General features: G+C 44.3%; 1 long non-coding RNA gene across 1 annotated transcript in view; it reads left to right on the forward strand.

The window, feature by feature from the left end:
• The window catches only part of LOC137557572 (uncharacterized), a 106,002-nt gene extending 101,145 nt beyond the window's left edge, over window positions 1–4,857 (forward strand). The window contains exon 4 of the long non-coding RNA XR_011029593.1: window positions 4,763–4,857. This is a non-coding gene — a long non-coding RNA (uncharacterized lncRNA). The remainder of the gene's footprint in view (window positions 1–4,762) is intronic.
• The last annotated feature ends 7,184 nt before the right edge of the window (window positions 4,858–12,041 follow it).

Below are 12,041 nucleotides of genomic sequence, written 5' to 3' on the forward strand. Positions count from 1 at the left end.
ACAGTTTTTTTTTTTTTAATTTTCTGAATCATTGTAGCTAACAGAAAGTTAGCTACATGATTCACACTAGAGGGCGCATCTGCCCATCTAGTCCGATCACCGCCGGCTTTTACAGCAAGCAGAAAATCCCATCCCACGTCGCCCACGTCATCCACGTCATGGCGTCGGGGGGGTTTCCGATCCAGCCCCATAGCGCAGCTTGGCACTGATTGGCCAGGCTGTGCTAGGGGTCTGGGCGGGGCTCCCTTACACCGCCGCTAGCGGCGAATTGGCGATTGAACCCCACACACAGCTAGCAAAGTGATAGCTGCGTGTATTAAAAAAAAAATATATCAAAATCGGCCCACAGGGGCCGGAGATATCCACTGCGGCGGTAATGGATGAGCTGAGCTCATCATTACCGCTAAGGTGGTTAGACTTGTAATTCGTGAGGTCCCTTGGCGTCTTTTGGGTCCCCTCCGTTCTCCCACTGGCAGCTTCGTAAGATTTACAACCCAAACGCAAGTCACTCCATCTGGGGGCCCATCTTGATCATTTTCCTGTTGCCAGGAGTGTTCTGCGCATGTGAGGTTCATTCTTTAGTGAACTGCACAAATGCACAGAATGCTCCTGGCGATGGAAGTGTGATTGAGACAGGCGTACAGATGGGGCCACGCATGCGCAGTCAGCAGGGCATGCTTTTGGACCGCACATCTTTTGGAGTAGCCAGCGGAGGGAAGCCAGAGGATGCTGAGGACCGCACGGACTACAGTAGGCTGGAAGAAGCTCCAGGTAAGTAAAAGGTTACTAGTTTAAGTACAATTCTTTTTCACGAAGAAATTGTTTGTATATAGAGGTTATCAAGGTGTGACTAATCTCTTAGAAAACTTTAACTATAGTTACACTTTAACTTGGCTAGATGGCTCTAAATGCTTCCTCTCTGCATACCCATCACTCTAACCAGTGGTGTAGCTAAGGAGCTTTGGGCCCAAGTGTAAGTTTTACATTGGCCCCCAAGCATTCTATACATAACAATTCATATGGCACCAGAAAACCTGCCAAGTACATCCACATTATGAGTGATCATTACCAGGATAGCACCATTGAAGAGCTATTACTGCAGTTCAAGGAGGGCCCTTAGTGGACCTCTCTAGTCCTATGGCCCCAGTGCGGTCACAACCTTTGCATCCCTTATTGCTATTCCCCGCCTTTTACACTGATAATTCCCAAATTGAAATGTAGCAATATTTATAAATTACAATCCAAGTCTATTATGGTTGTTTAGTATACCAAACAGTGTTCTGACAGCATTGATGCCGAAAAGTGATATTTTAACTCCTAAAGGGCACTTAAAGTGGTCTGAAACTCCGACATAACATTCAATAAAAATGTGTTTTCCTACTTTTTACTACTCATACAGTTATAATATTTGCTTTTGTGCATAAGTAATATTGTCTGTTTACAAATTACACGTTTCCAAAGTGTAGTTTATCTTGCCCTGAAACCCGCCATTGCAGTTTATTCAAACCGATTTTTATTATATATTAACATCTAATTAGCTGTTCTGAGCTGTTTGTGTGCTTTAAGCACAGATAGCCTCACAGAGAGCTCATTTTCACTTGTTACACTGTGTTTACACACATGTATCAACATTGGAATACAAACAAAGATACTGTTATCTCCAGTTTGGATGTGGATTTGAAGCTGAATAGCAGGACATAGTGCTTTATTTAACCATTTCAGTGATGTTCTGCTAAAAAAGAATTCTGGGAGAGTAGCATTCAAGCTGTGAGGAATCTTTTAGAGCAAAGTAGAAATGCCGACTTTCAGACCACTTTAAAGTGAGAGAAATACGGAGGCTGACATCTTCATTTCCTTACAAACAATGCTAATTGCCTGACTTCTGTGCTGATGCTCTGCCTCTAATACTTTAAGCCGCTGCCCCAAAATAAACATGCAGATCAGATGCTTTGACTTATGTCTGACTACACTAGTTGCATGCTTTTTACCTGTGTGTGAATGAAAACACAGCTGAAAGCCAAAATCTCAACATGCCAGCCAAGTAACTGAAATTGTGCATAAGGGAATGAAGATGGCCGTCCTTATGTCCCACTCACTATAGGATTTCTTTAACCACTTCCTGAGGCAACGGAAAGTGACCTCGCACATGCACACAAGTGCAAGTGAATGTGCAGCCCCCCACCCCTTACCCCCCACGGCACTCGCAGGTGCACCCAGATTCACAACCGTGCAAAACAGATTGTTTTAAAAACTTTCATTTTGCAGGAGGTGGCTTTAAATATTATTCAAAGCTGATTCATAGCAAAATTCAAAAAAATAAAAATAAAAATGAAATTATTAATAATTATGATAATGATGATTATTATTATTACACAGGAGGTACAGTTGAAGTCCACTGCTTATATTATATTCCATGTTTTTTATACAATGTAAATGTAATATTTCTCTGCCTTAAAAATTGAATAAATGAGCGCCATGTTCTCAAGTCACGATAAGTGACTGTAAAAACTAATGCAGGTCTGTAAATTTTTATTTTCCAAGTGTTGCAGCAATTTTACGAGCTCTATCAATTTTGTACTTTTCATTTCCTATTTCATCCACAGTTATATATGGTTCAAATGCTGATACAACACTAGTTCATCCTGGTTATGCATTGTAAGCTATATGCTATATATGTATGTACAAATGTATCTTGTTTATCTTTGTTTCTCAACATTTTTATATTATGTTACCCTTTATGAAAAACTGCACTTTAAAAGCATCCCCCATTGTGGTTGATGACATTTTGTACCCACTTTTACGAATATATCTATCTATCTATGTATCTATCTATCTATCAATCTATCTATCTATCTCTACAGTACAGACCAAAAGTTTGGACACACCTCATTCAAAGAGTTTTCTTTATTTTCATGACTATGAACATTGTAGATTCACACTGAAGGCATCCAAACTATGAATTAACACATGTGGAAGTATAGTACATAACCAAAAAGTGTGAAACAACTGAAAATATGTCATATTCTAGGTTCTTCAAAGTAGCCACCTTTTGCTTTGATTACTGCTTTGCACACTCTTGGCATTCTCTTGATGAGCTTCAAGAGGTAGTCACCTGAAATAGTTTTCATTTCACAGGTGTGCCCTGTCAGGTTTAATAAGTGGGATTTCTTGCCTTAAAAATGGGGTTGGGACCATCAGTTGCGTTGTGGAGAAGTCAGGTGGATCCACAGCTGATAGTCCTACTGAATAGACTGTTAGAATTTGTAGAATTTGGCAAGAAAAAAAAACAGCTAAGTAAAGAAAAACGAGTGGCCATCATTACTTTAAGAAATGAAGGTCAGTTAGTCTGAAAAATTGGGAAAACTTTGAAAGTGTCCCCAATTTGCAGTCTCAAAAACCATCAAACGCTACAAAGAAAATGGCTCACATGCAGACCGCCCCAGGAAAGGAAAACCAAGAGTCACCTCTGCTGTGGAGGATAAGTTCATCCGAGTCCCCAGCCTCAGAAATCGCAGGTTAACAGCAGCTCAGATTAGAGATCAGGTCAATGCCACACAGAGTTCTAGTAGCAGACACATCTCTAGAACAACTGTTAAGAGGAGACTGTGTGAATCAGCCCTTCATGGTAGAATATCTGCTAAGAAACCACTGCTAAGGACAGGCAACAAGCAAAAGAGACTTGTTTGGGCTAAAGAACACACGGAAAGGACATTAGACCAGTGGAAATCTGTGCTTTGGTCTGATGATTCCAAATTTTAGATTTTTGTTTCCAACCACCACGTCTTTTTGCGACACAGAAAAGGTGAACAGATGGTCTCTACATGCCTGGTTCCCACCATGAAGCATGGATGAGGAGGTGTGATGGTGCTTTGCTGGTGACACTGTTGGGGATTTATTCAAAATTGAAGGCATACTGAACCAGCATGGCTACCACAGCATCTTGCAGCGGCATGCTATTCCATCTGGTTTGCGTTTAGTTGGACCATAATTTATTTTTCAACAAGAAAATGACCCCAAACACACCTCCAGGCTGTGTAAGGGCTATTTGGCCAGGAAGGAGAGGGATGGGGTGCTGCGCCAGATGACCTGGCCTCCACAGTCACCAGACCTGAACCCAATCTAGATGGAATGGGGTGAGCTGGACCGCAGAGTGAAGGCAAAAGGGTCAATAAGTGCTAAGCATCTCTGGGAACTCCTTCAAGACTGTTGGAAGACCATTTCAGGTGACTACCTCTTGAAGCTCATCAAGAGAATTCCAAGAGTGTGCAAAGCAGTAATCAAAGCAAAAGGTGGCTACTTTGAAGAACCTAGAATATGCCATATTTTCAGTTGTTTCACACTTTTTGGTTATGTATTATACATCCACATGTGTTAATTCATAGTTTGGAAGCCTTCAATCTACAATGTTCATAGTCATGAAAATAAAGAAAACTCTTTGAATAAGAAGGTGTGTCCAACGTTTTGGACTGTACTGTATATATATACTGTATAGTTGTTAAGAGTACTCCATGAAATACTCCTTTATGCTTTTAATTGACATAAAGATAATTATTCAGCTTTGGGGTAGAGCTTCATTCTAGAGAATCACAAATCTGTGGTAGGGCTTCAAAGCTAGGGATGAATATAGTTGTTCCACAAAATTGGTTTCATAATAGAATGTTTTCCACATCCATGAAAGCAGTCATCAATTACCCAATTACCATGTAGCTGATTCCATTGAAAACTATCTAACACATTTTTACTGTCCGTTTTTATTTTTCAGCCATCCAGAGTTCCCAGGTTTCAAAGGCTGGCAACATATACGGACAGTCTCATCAATCAATTATTTTTTAGCCCTCCTACTATGTAAGACGAAAAAGGGCCTGTCTGGGACTATTCTGCTTTATGTTGGCAAGAGGAGAGACTGGGACATTGTAACCATTGTTATGTCCCCTCCCTGGATGTAAACAGAGGAAAAATGCATCACTTTGAGATGGTGCTTCTAAGATGGCTTCCCAAAATATGTTATGTTGCATAATACACTTCTGGTAACACCTCTTATCCTGTTGCTGTGCTCAATCTTGATTCTGTAGAAGATATTTTATCTCAAAACCATGTCTGCCCTAGTAAATGGAAGGGCTGGTGCATGAAAGAAAGAAGACATGCATAAAAGCTTTCTTTGACTGGGCATGTGCAGTGCAGAAGTAATGCATATGCGGTTTAGAACCACGTTTTCACCGCTCTATTAACATCCAGGACTGGAGGCCGGAGGGGGAAAAGGTCCTGGAACGGGAAGGGACACCGAATACAGCAAGCAGTAGGAAGTGTGTTAGAAGGTAACGTTTCTTTTCCCCACTTTTTTTATTATAAAGAAAACCTGAACTGAAAATTAAAAGTCAAAATATGCATACGCAAGTCATACTTACCTCCCGTGTAGTCTACTCCTCAACCTCTTCCTCCTCTCCCGCGTCCTGTTTGTTCACTGTGATCAAGGGAATTTTCCGTCCTCCATTTTGAAAATGGCCATTACCCATAACAGCTTTCTGGTCAGCACACAGTTAAACTGTAACATCGCCCACTTGTGCCGTAGGGAAACATGGACATTACCTGGTACATCAGTTTTCCTCTCAGCTATAACTGACAGCAACTGATATTTTATTGACAGCAACTGATATTTTATTAACAGCAACTGGTATATTTCAGATCTGACAAAATATTGTCAGAACTGGAAGGGAGTATTGTCAGAAGAAAATGGTGAGCTTCTGAGAGGAACTGATGGCAAGGTAACTATGTAATGTTCATTTGAAGTTACCTCTTGTGTTTATTTTAAATATTTTTACTCAGTTCAGGTTCTCTTTAAGGTGTGCTTTAACTGTGTGCAAGAACACTTGGGATAATTGATATGATTTGAAAAGCTAAAGGGTAGTCAAGCTAAACATCAATAAGATGTATTTATTAATTTTTGTTTATCCATTTTATAGGTCTTTAAAGTTGATGTAAAAATCCACAGCAGGACATTGGAGACAAGTGCTTTGAGTACCACATTTTCCCATCTAACAATATTGCTTTTCATAGTGTAGTGGGTGTCCAGTGTCCGGATTTCCAACACCTACCTGATGCTTCTCAGCTCTGACTGCAGCTCTGTATCAGCTCTTATCAATTCTTGTCTATTATAAAGATTGTCCAATTGTTATAGCTTTTGGCTCTCTCCACTTTGGCCATGTGCAGATTTCACTGGTGATTTTTTTCTGTACCAGACTGAATGGAAGTAATAGACAGGAGAAGAGATTTCGGACATGACCTTTAAATAATCACATTGGTTTTCATCAGTAGAGCACAGTGTGGGATCCAAATTTCAGCACTTCCTACTTCATCAGGTAAAATGCTGTTGCAAGACTGTTAGTAAGACAAGCTCGCCATTGCCACATAACACTAATCCTTTACTTATAGGCTACCTATAAAATGAAATATCCTCTTCAAAATGTGCATGGTAACATTTGAATCTCTACACAACCTAGGCCCCGTATACCTGAAGGATTTTCTTGCAACTTTGTCACACCTCCCACAATGTCAGGTAAACAGGATCTAATAACTTGATCAAGCTCAGAGTCCAACTCAAAACCTTTGGAGCCAGAGCTTTCTGTCATCCAGCCCCTACCCTTTGGAAGGTATTCCACACCCAGTTAAAACAGCTCCAACCCTGGAGAAATTTATAGCAACACTGAAAAGCTGCCTGCTTAGTCAAGCATTTATGAACACATAACTTTCCCCCTGTAACACATCACTATGTACTGATTTGAGATAAGCGTATGTGCTTTAGGTCCTATGGGAGAAAAGTGCTCCACAAAAGTTTTGTTGTTGTAAAAGGTGTCTTCACTACAGTCATTAAAGAAAAAATGGCAGCTTTTAGGACTATGGTCAAGAGTCTTTCACCAAAATACAGACAGGACTGTGAAGCAAAACATTAATTGAATAAAGTACCTTTTTTTCTAAATTTCCATTTTGTTGAGCTTTGTTAATGATTAAAGAGGAACTGTAGCAAAAAGTGGAAAAAAATATAAAAACAATACATTGAAAAGTTAAAAAATAGAAGAGAGATAAAGAAATGATTGATATTCATCCTGTTATTTGTTCATGTTATTTAATTCACAATGGGCCTGAACTTAATCATCCTTACTACTGGCAGACATGAAAAAAACTAGATAACATGAACTGCCATTGCAATAGGCTTAGGGCCTGTTTCCACTACACGCAGATTGAATGCAGAATGGATGCAGAAAAACTCCAATAAATGCCTATGGGCCTGTTCCCACTAAACACGATTTTTCTGATGCAGATTTCCCCATGGGCATTAATTGGAGTCAGTTGTTCTGCATCCATTCTGCATCCAATCTGCATGTAGTGGAAACAGGCCCTAAACGATTTTTTTTTAGATAAATATACAGATGTACAGAGGAGATACTGTTTTTTTGGCAGTTGGAAACAGCTGTTATTTATTTCCCACAATGCAACAGGGTTCACACACAAGACACTTTCAGGACCTTGGCGCTGACATCACACTGTGGGAGGGGTTTCCCCACAATATCAGCCATACAAACACACCTGATGATCCATTTGAGAAAAGGTAAAAGTTTCTCATGGGAAATGGGGTATCAGCTACTGATTGGGATGCAGTTCGAACCTTGGTTACAATTTCTTTAAGTTTTCCTCCTATGCTAGTGATAAGCACCACAATTTACAGCATGGGTAAAAGAAAGGGATTTGGGAGAGGTAGAGTAATACTTACTATAAGCACAGTGTAACAGTTTGTACTACACATACAGTATTGAAGGTGACTTGCCACAATTTTAAAATGGGGCTAAAATCAATAATGCAAGTTTATGGAATAACTAGTGACCTTAGCCTGTTTAAAAATGGGCTAGGTCTGTCACTGCCTGCCGCACGCATGCACGCGCCTGCCCAGCATGCGCAAGCGTGCACCAGCGCATGCACAAACCCGCCGCGCGCACACACACGCCCCCCACTTCTGGCCCCATCTAGTGTTGGGCGAACATCTAGATGTTCGGGTTCGGGCCGAACAGGCCGAACATGGCCGCGATGTTCGGGTGTTCGACCCGAACTCCGAACATAATGGAAGTCAATGGGGACCCGAACTTTTGTGCTTTGTAAAGCCTCCTTATATGCTACATACCCCAAATTTACAGGGTATGTGCACCTTGGGAGTGGGTACAAGAGGAAAAAAAAATTTAGCAAAAAGAGCTTATAGTTTTTGAGAAAATCGATTTTAAAGTTTCAAAGGGAAAACTGTCTTTTAAATGCGGGAAATGTCTGTTTTCTTTGCACAGGTAACATGCTTTTTGTCGGCATGCAGTCATAAATGTAATACATATAAGAGGTTCCAGGAAAAGGGACCGGTAATGCTAACCCAGCAGCAGCACACGTGATGGAACAGGAGGAGGGTGGCGCAGGAGGAGAAGGCCACGCTTTGAGACACAACAACCCAGGCCTTGCATGAGGACAAGAAGCGTGCGGATAGCATGCTTTGTACCACCATGCAGTCATAAATGTAATAAAGATAAGTGGTTCAATAAACAGGGACCACGCGGCAACGCTAACCCAGCAGCAGCACACGTGATGGAACAGGAGGAGGCGCAGGAGGAGAAGGCCACGCTTTGTGAGACACAACAACCCAGGCCTTGCATGAGGACAAAAAGCGTGCGGATAGCATGCTTTGTACCGCCATGTAGTCATAAATGTAATAAAGATAAGAGGTTCAATAAACAGGGACCACGCGGCAACGCTAACCCAGCAGCAGCAGCAGCAGCAGCACACGTGATGGAACAGGAGGAGGCGCAGGAGGAGAAGGCCACGCTTTGTGAGACACAACAACCCAGGCCTTGCATGAGGACAAAAAGCGTGCGGATAGCATGCTTTGTACCGCCATGTAGTCATAAATGTAATAAAGATAAGAGGTTCAATAAACAGTGACCACGCGGCAACGGTAACCCAGCAGCAGCAGCAGCACACGTGATGGAACAGGAGGAGGCGCAGGAGGAGAAGGCCACGCTTTGTGAGACACAACAACCCAGGCCTTGCATGAGGACAAAAAGCGTGCGGATAGCATGCTTTGTACCGCCATGTAGTCATAAATGTAATAAAGATAAGAGGTTCAATAAACAGGGACCACGCGGCAACGGTAACCCAGCAGCAGCAGCAGCAGCAGCAGCACACGTGATGGAACAGGAGGAGGCGCAGGAGGAGAAGGCCACGCTTTGTGAGACACAACAACCCAGGCCTTGCATGAGGACAAAAAGCGTGCGGATAGCATGCTTTGTACCGCCATGTAGTCATAAATGTAATAAAGATAAGAGGTTCAATAAACAGGGACCACGCGGCAACGCTAACCCAGCAGCAGCAGCAGCAGCAGCACACGTGATGGAACAGGAGGAGGCGCAGGAGGAGAAGGCCACGCTTTGTGAGACACAACAACCCAGGCCTTGCATGAGGACAAAAAGCGTGCGGATAGCATGCTTTGTACCGCCATGTAGTCATAAATGTAATAAAGATAAGAGGTTCAATAAACAGGGACCACGCGGCAACGGTAACCCAGCAGCAGCAGCAGCACACGTGATGGAACAGGAGGAGGCGCAGGAGGAGAAGGCCACGCTTTGTGAGACACAACAACCCAGGCCTTGCATGAGGACAAAAAGCGTGCGGATATAGCAGCAATGCTTTTTGCCGCCATGCAGTCATAAATGTAATACAGATGAGAGGTTCAATAAACAGGGACCGGAAACGCTAAACCATCCCAGATGTTCATCGGTCATGTTACTTGGTTGGGGTCCAGGAGTGTTGCGTAGTCGTTTCCAATCCAGGATTGATTCATTTTAATTTGAGTCAGACGGTCTGCATTTTCTGTGGAGAGGCGGATACGCCGATCTGTGATGATGCCTCCGGCAGCACTGAAACAGCGTTCCGACATAACGCTGGCTGCCGGGCAAGCCAGCACCTCTATTGCGTACATTGCCAGTTCGTGCCAGGTGTCTAGCTTCATGCCCGGTTTCAGGTCCAGCGGTGCCAGCCACAAATCCGTCTGTTCCTTTATTCCCCTCCAAATTTCCTCCCCTGTGTGCTGCTTATCCCCAAGGCAGATCAGCTTCAGCAACGCTTGCTGACGCATGCCAACAGCTGTGCTGCACTGCTTCCACGATCCTACTGCTGCTGGTGCTGGGTTAGCATTTCCGGATGAGGTACAGCTTTGAGATGCGTTGGAGGAGAAGGAGTCAGAGAGGTAGGTGCTGCTGTTGTTATCCAGCTGTTTGCGGCGTGGGCAACACCCGCGCCGTAGCAGGTGAGGAATCGCTGCCAGGCTCCACAAGGTTCACCCAGTGCGCGGTAAGGGAGATGTATCGACCCTGGCCGAACGCACTCGTCCAGGTGTCAGTGGTGAGGTGAACCTTGCAGGCAACGGCATTCTTCAAGCTTCGGGTTATTTAGCTGACCACGTGCTCATGCAACTCAGGCACTGCAGAGCGCGCAAAGTGGTAGCGGCTGGGAACCACGTAACGTGGGATGGCCACTGACATCATGCCCTTGAAGCTGTTTGTCTCCACCACTCGATATGGCAGCATTTCGCAGGCCAGAAGCTTGGCTATGCTGGCTGGCTGTTACTGCCACGGCCCGGGGGTCATTTGCTGGCAATTTCCTCTTGTGCTCAAACATCTCAGAAACAGACAACTCAACCGTAGCGCTGCACACCGAAGGGCTGTTGGTTGTTGTGTTTGATGAACACTGGGAGACCTCAAGAGCACTAGTCCGGAAAGTGACAGTGTCAGCATCGTCTGATGTTTGTGAATGTTGTGAACCACGCAATGGCTGGGCTACTGCTGCTGCTGAGGCGGGTCTGGTGGTGAGTCTGGTGAACCCAAGGGAGGCAGTGTTGCTGGTGGTACCCTGTCCTGCCGCGTTTGCCCACAGAGTGGGATGTTTGGATAGAATGTGGCGGCTCATGCTGGTGATGGAGAGGTTGTTAATACTTTTCCCCCTGCTCAGGCGGGTCTTGCACACCTTGCAAATCGCCATGGTAACATCCTCAGTGCAGTCTTCAAAGAAAGCCCAGACTTTAACTGGCTGAGGACTCGGACCTCGTGCGTGATGTGCTGGTGCTGCTTAACCCACTGCTGGACGCTTGAGAGGTCATCCAAGTAATTATCTGGTCCTGTTCTTTTGGATCTGTGAGGGTTGTTGTCCTGGACAACATGGGCAGTATTGAGTGGGTTTTCTTGGGTGCTCCCCTGTGGCCTGTACGTGAACCGTCAGGGGAAACACCTCTTCCCTTGCCCCTCCCTCTTTCACCGGATTTCTTCCTCATTTCACTTATCCTTAAAGTACACGCTGACTGGCAGCAGTACAGTGGCAGTACAGAAATGCTATACAGTGGTGGGTGAGCGGTGTACCACTATTGTCAGCAGTGACACAGAGCACAATGCTATACAGTGGCGGGTGAGCGGTGTACTACTGTTCCCAGCAGACACAGAGTGGAAGTAAACACAATGCTATATAGTGTGGCTGAGCCGTGTACACAGAGTGGCATTAAACACAATGCTATATAGTCTGCTATATAGTCACCCCGAACAGGGTGATGTTCTGCAGAACCCGAACAGTGGCAAACACTGTTCGCCCAACACTACTGGGAGGGAACGCAGATTTTAGTACCTAAACACACGATACAACATGTTTTCCGGGGTCGGACTCTGAGGCACATACAGATGGTCCCGATCATCATCCTCATCATACAACTCTTCTCCTGAGTCTGACCCACCCACCACCTCTGCCACCCCAACATCCCCAGACACAGACCCCTCATCGTCCTCAACATTAACTTGGGATGCTGGCCTGAGCCAGACCTCCTCCTCCACATCAGGCCCCATCATCTCCTCAATGGCAGCCCTCATTAATCGCTCTGGCGACGGACTGATGGACACAACGTTCTCCTCCGGGGAGGGCTGCTGCTGACCACTGGCTGCTGGGGTGGATGTTATAGCTTGCGTGGGGCGTTGGCT

This window comes from Hyperolius riggenbachi, chromosome 1 (assembly GCF_040937935.1).
Source record: "Hyperolius riggenbachi isolate aHypRig1 chromosome 1, aHypRig1.pri, whole genome shotgun sequence".
In the NCBI taxonomy this organism is placed as follows: domain Eukaryota; kingdom Metazoa; phylum Chordata; class Amphibia; order Anura; family Hyperoliidae; genus Hyperolius; species Hyperolius riggenbachi.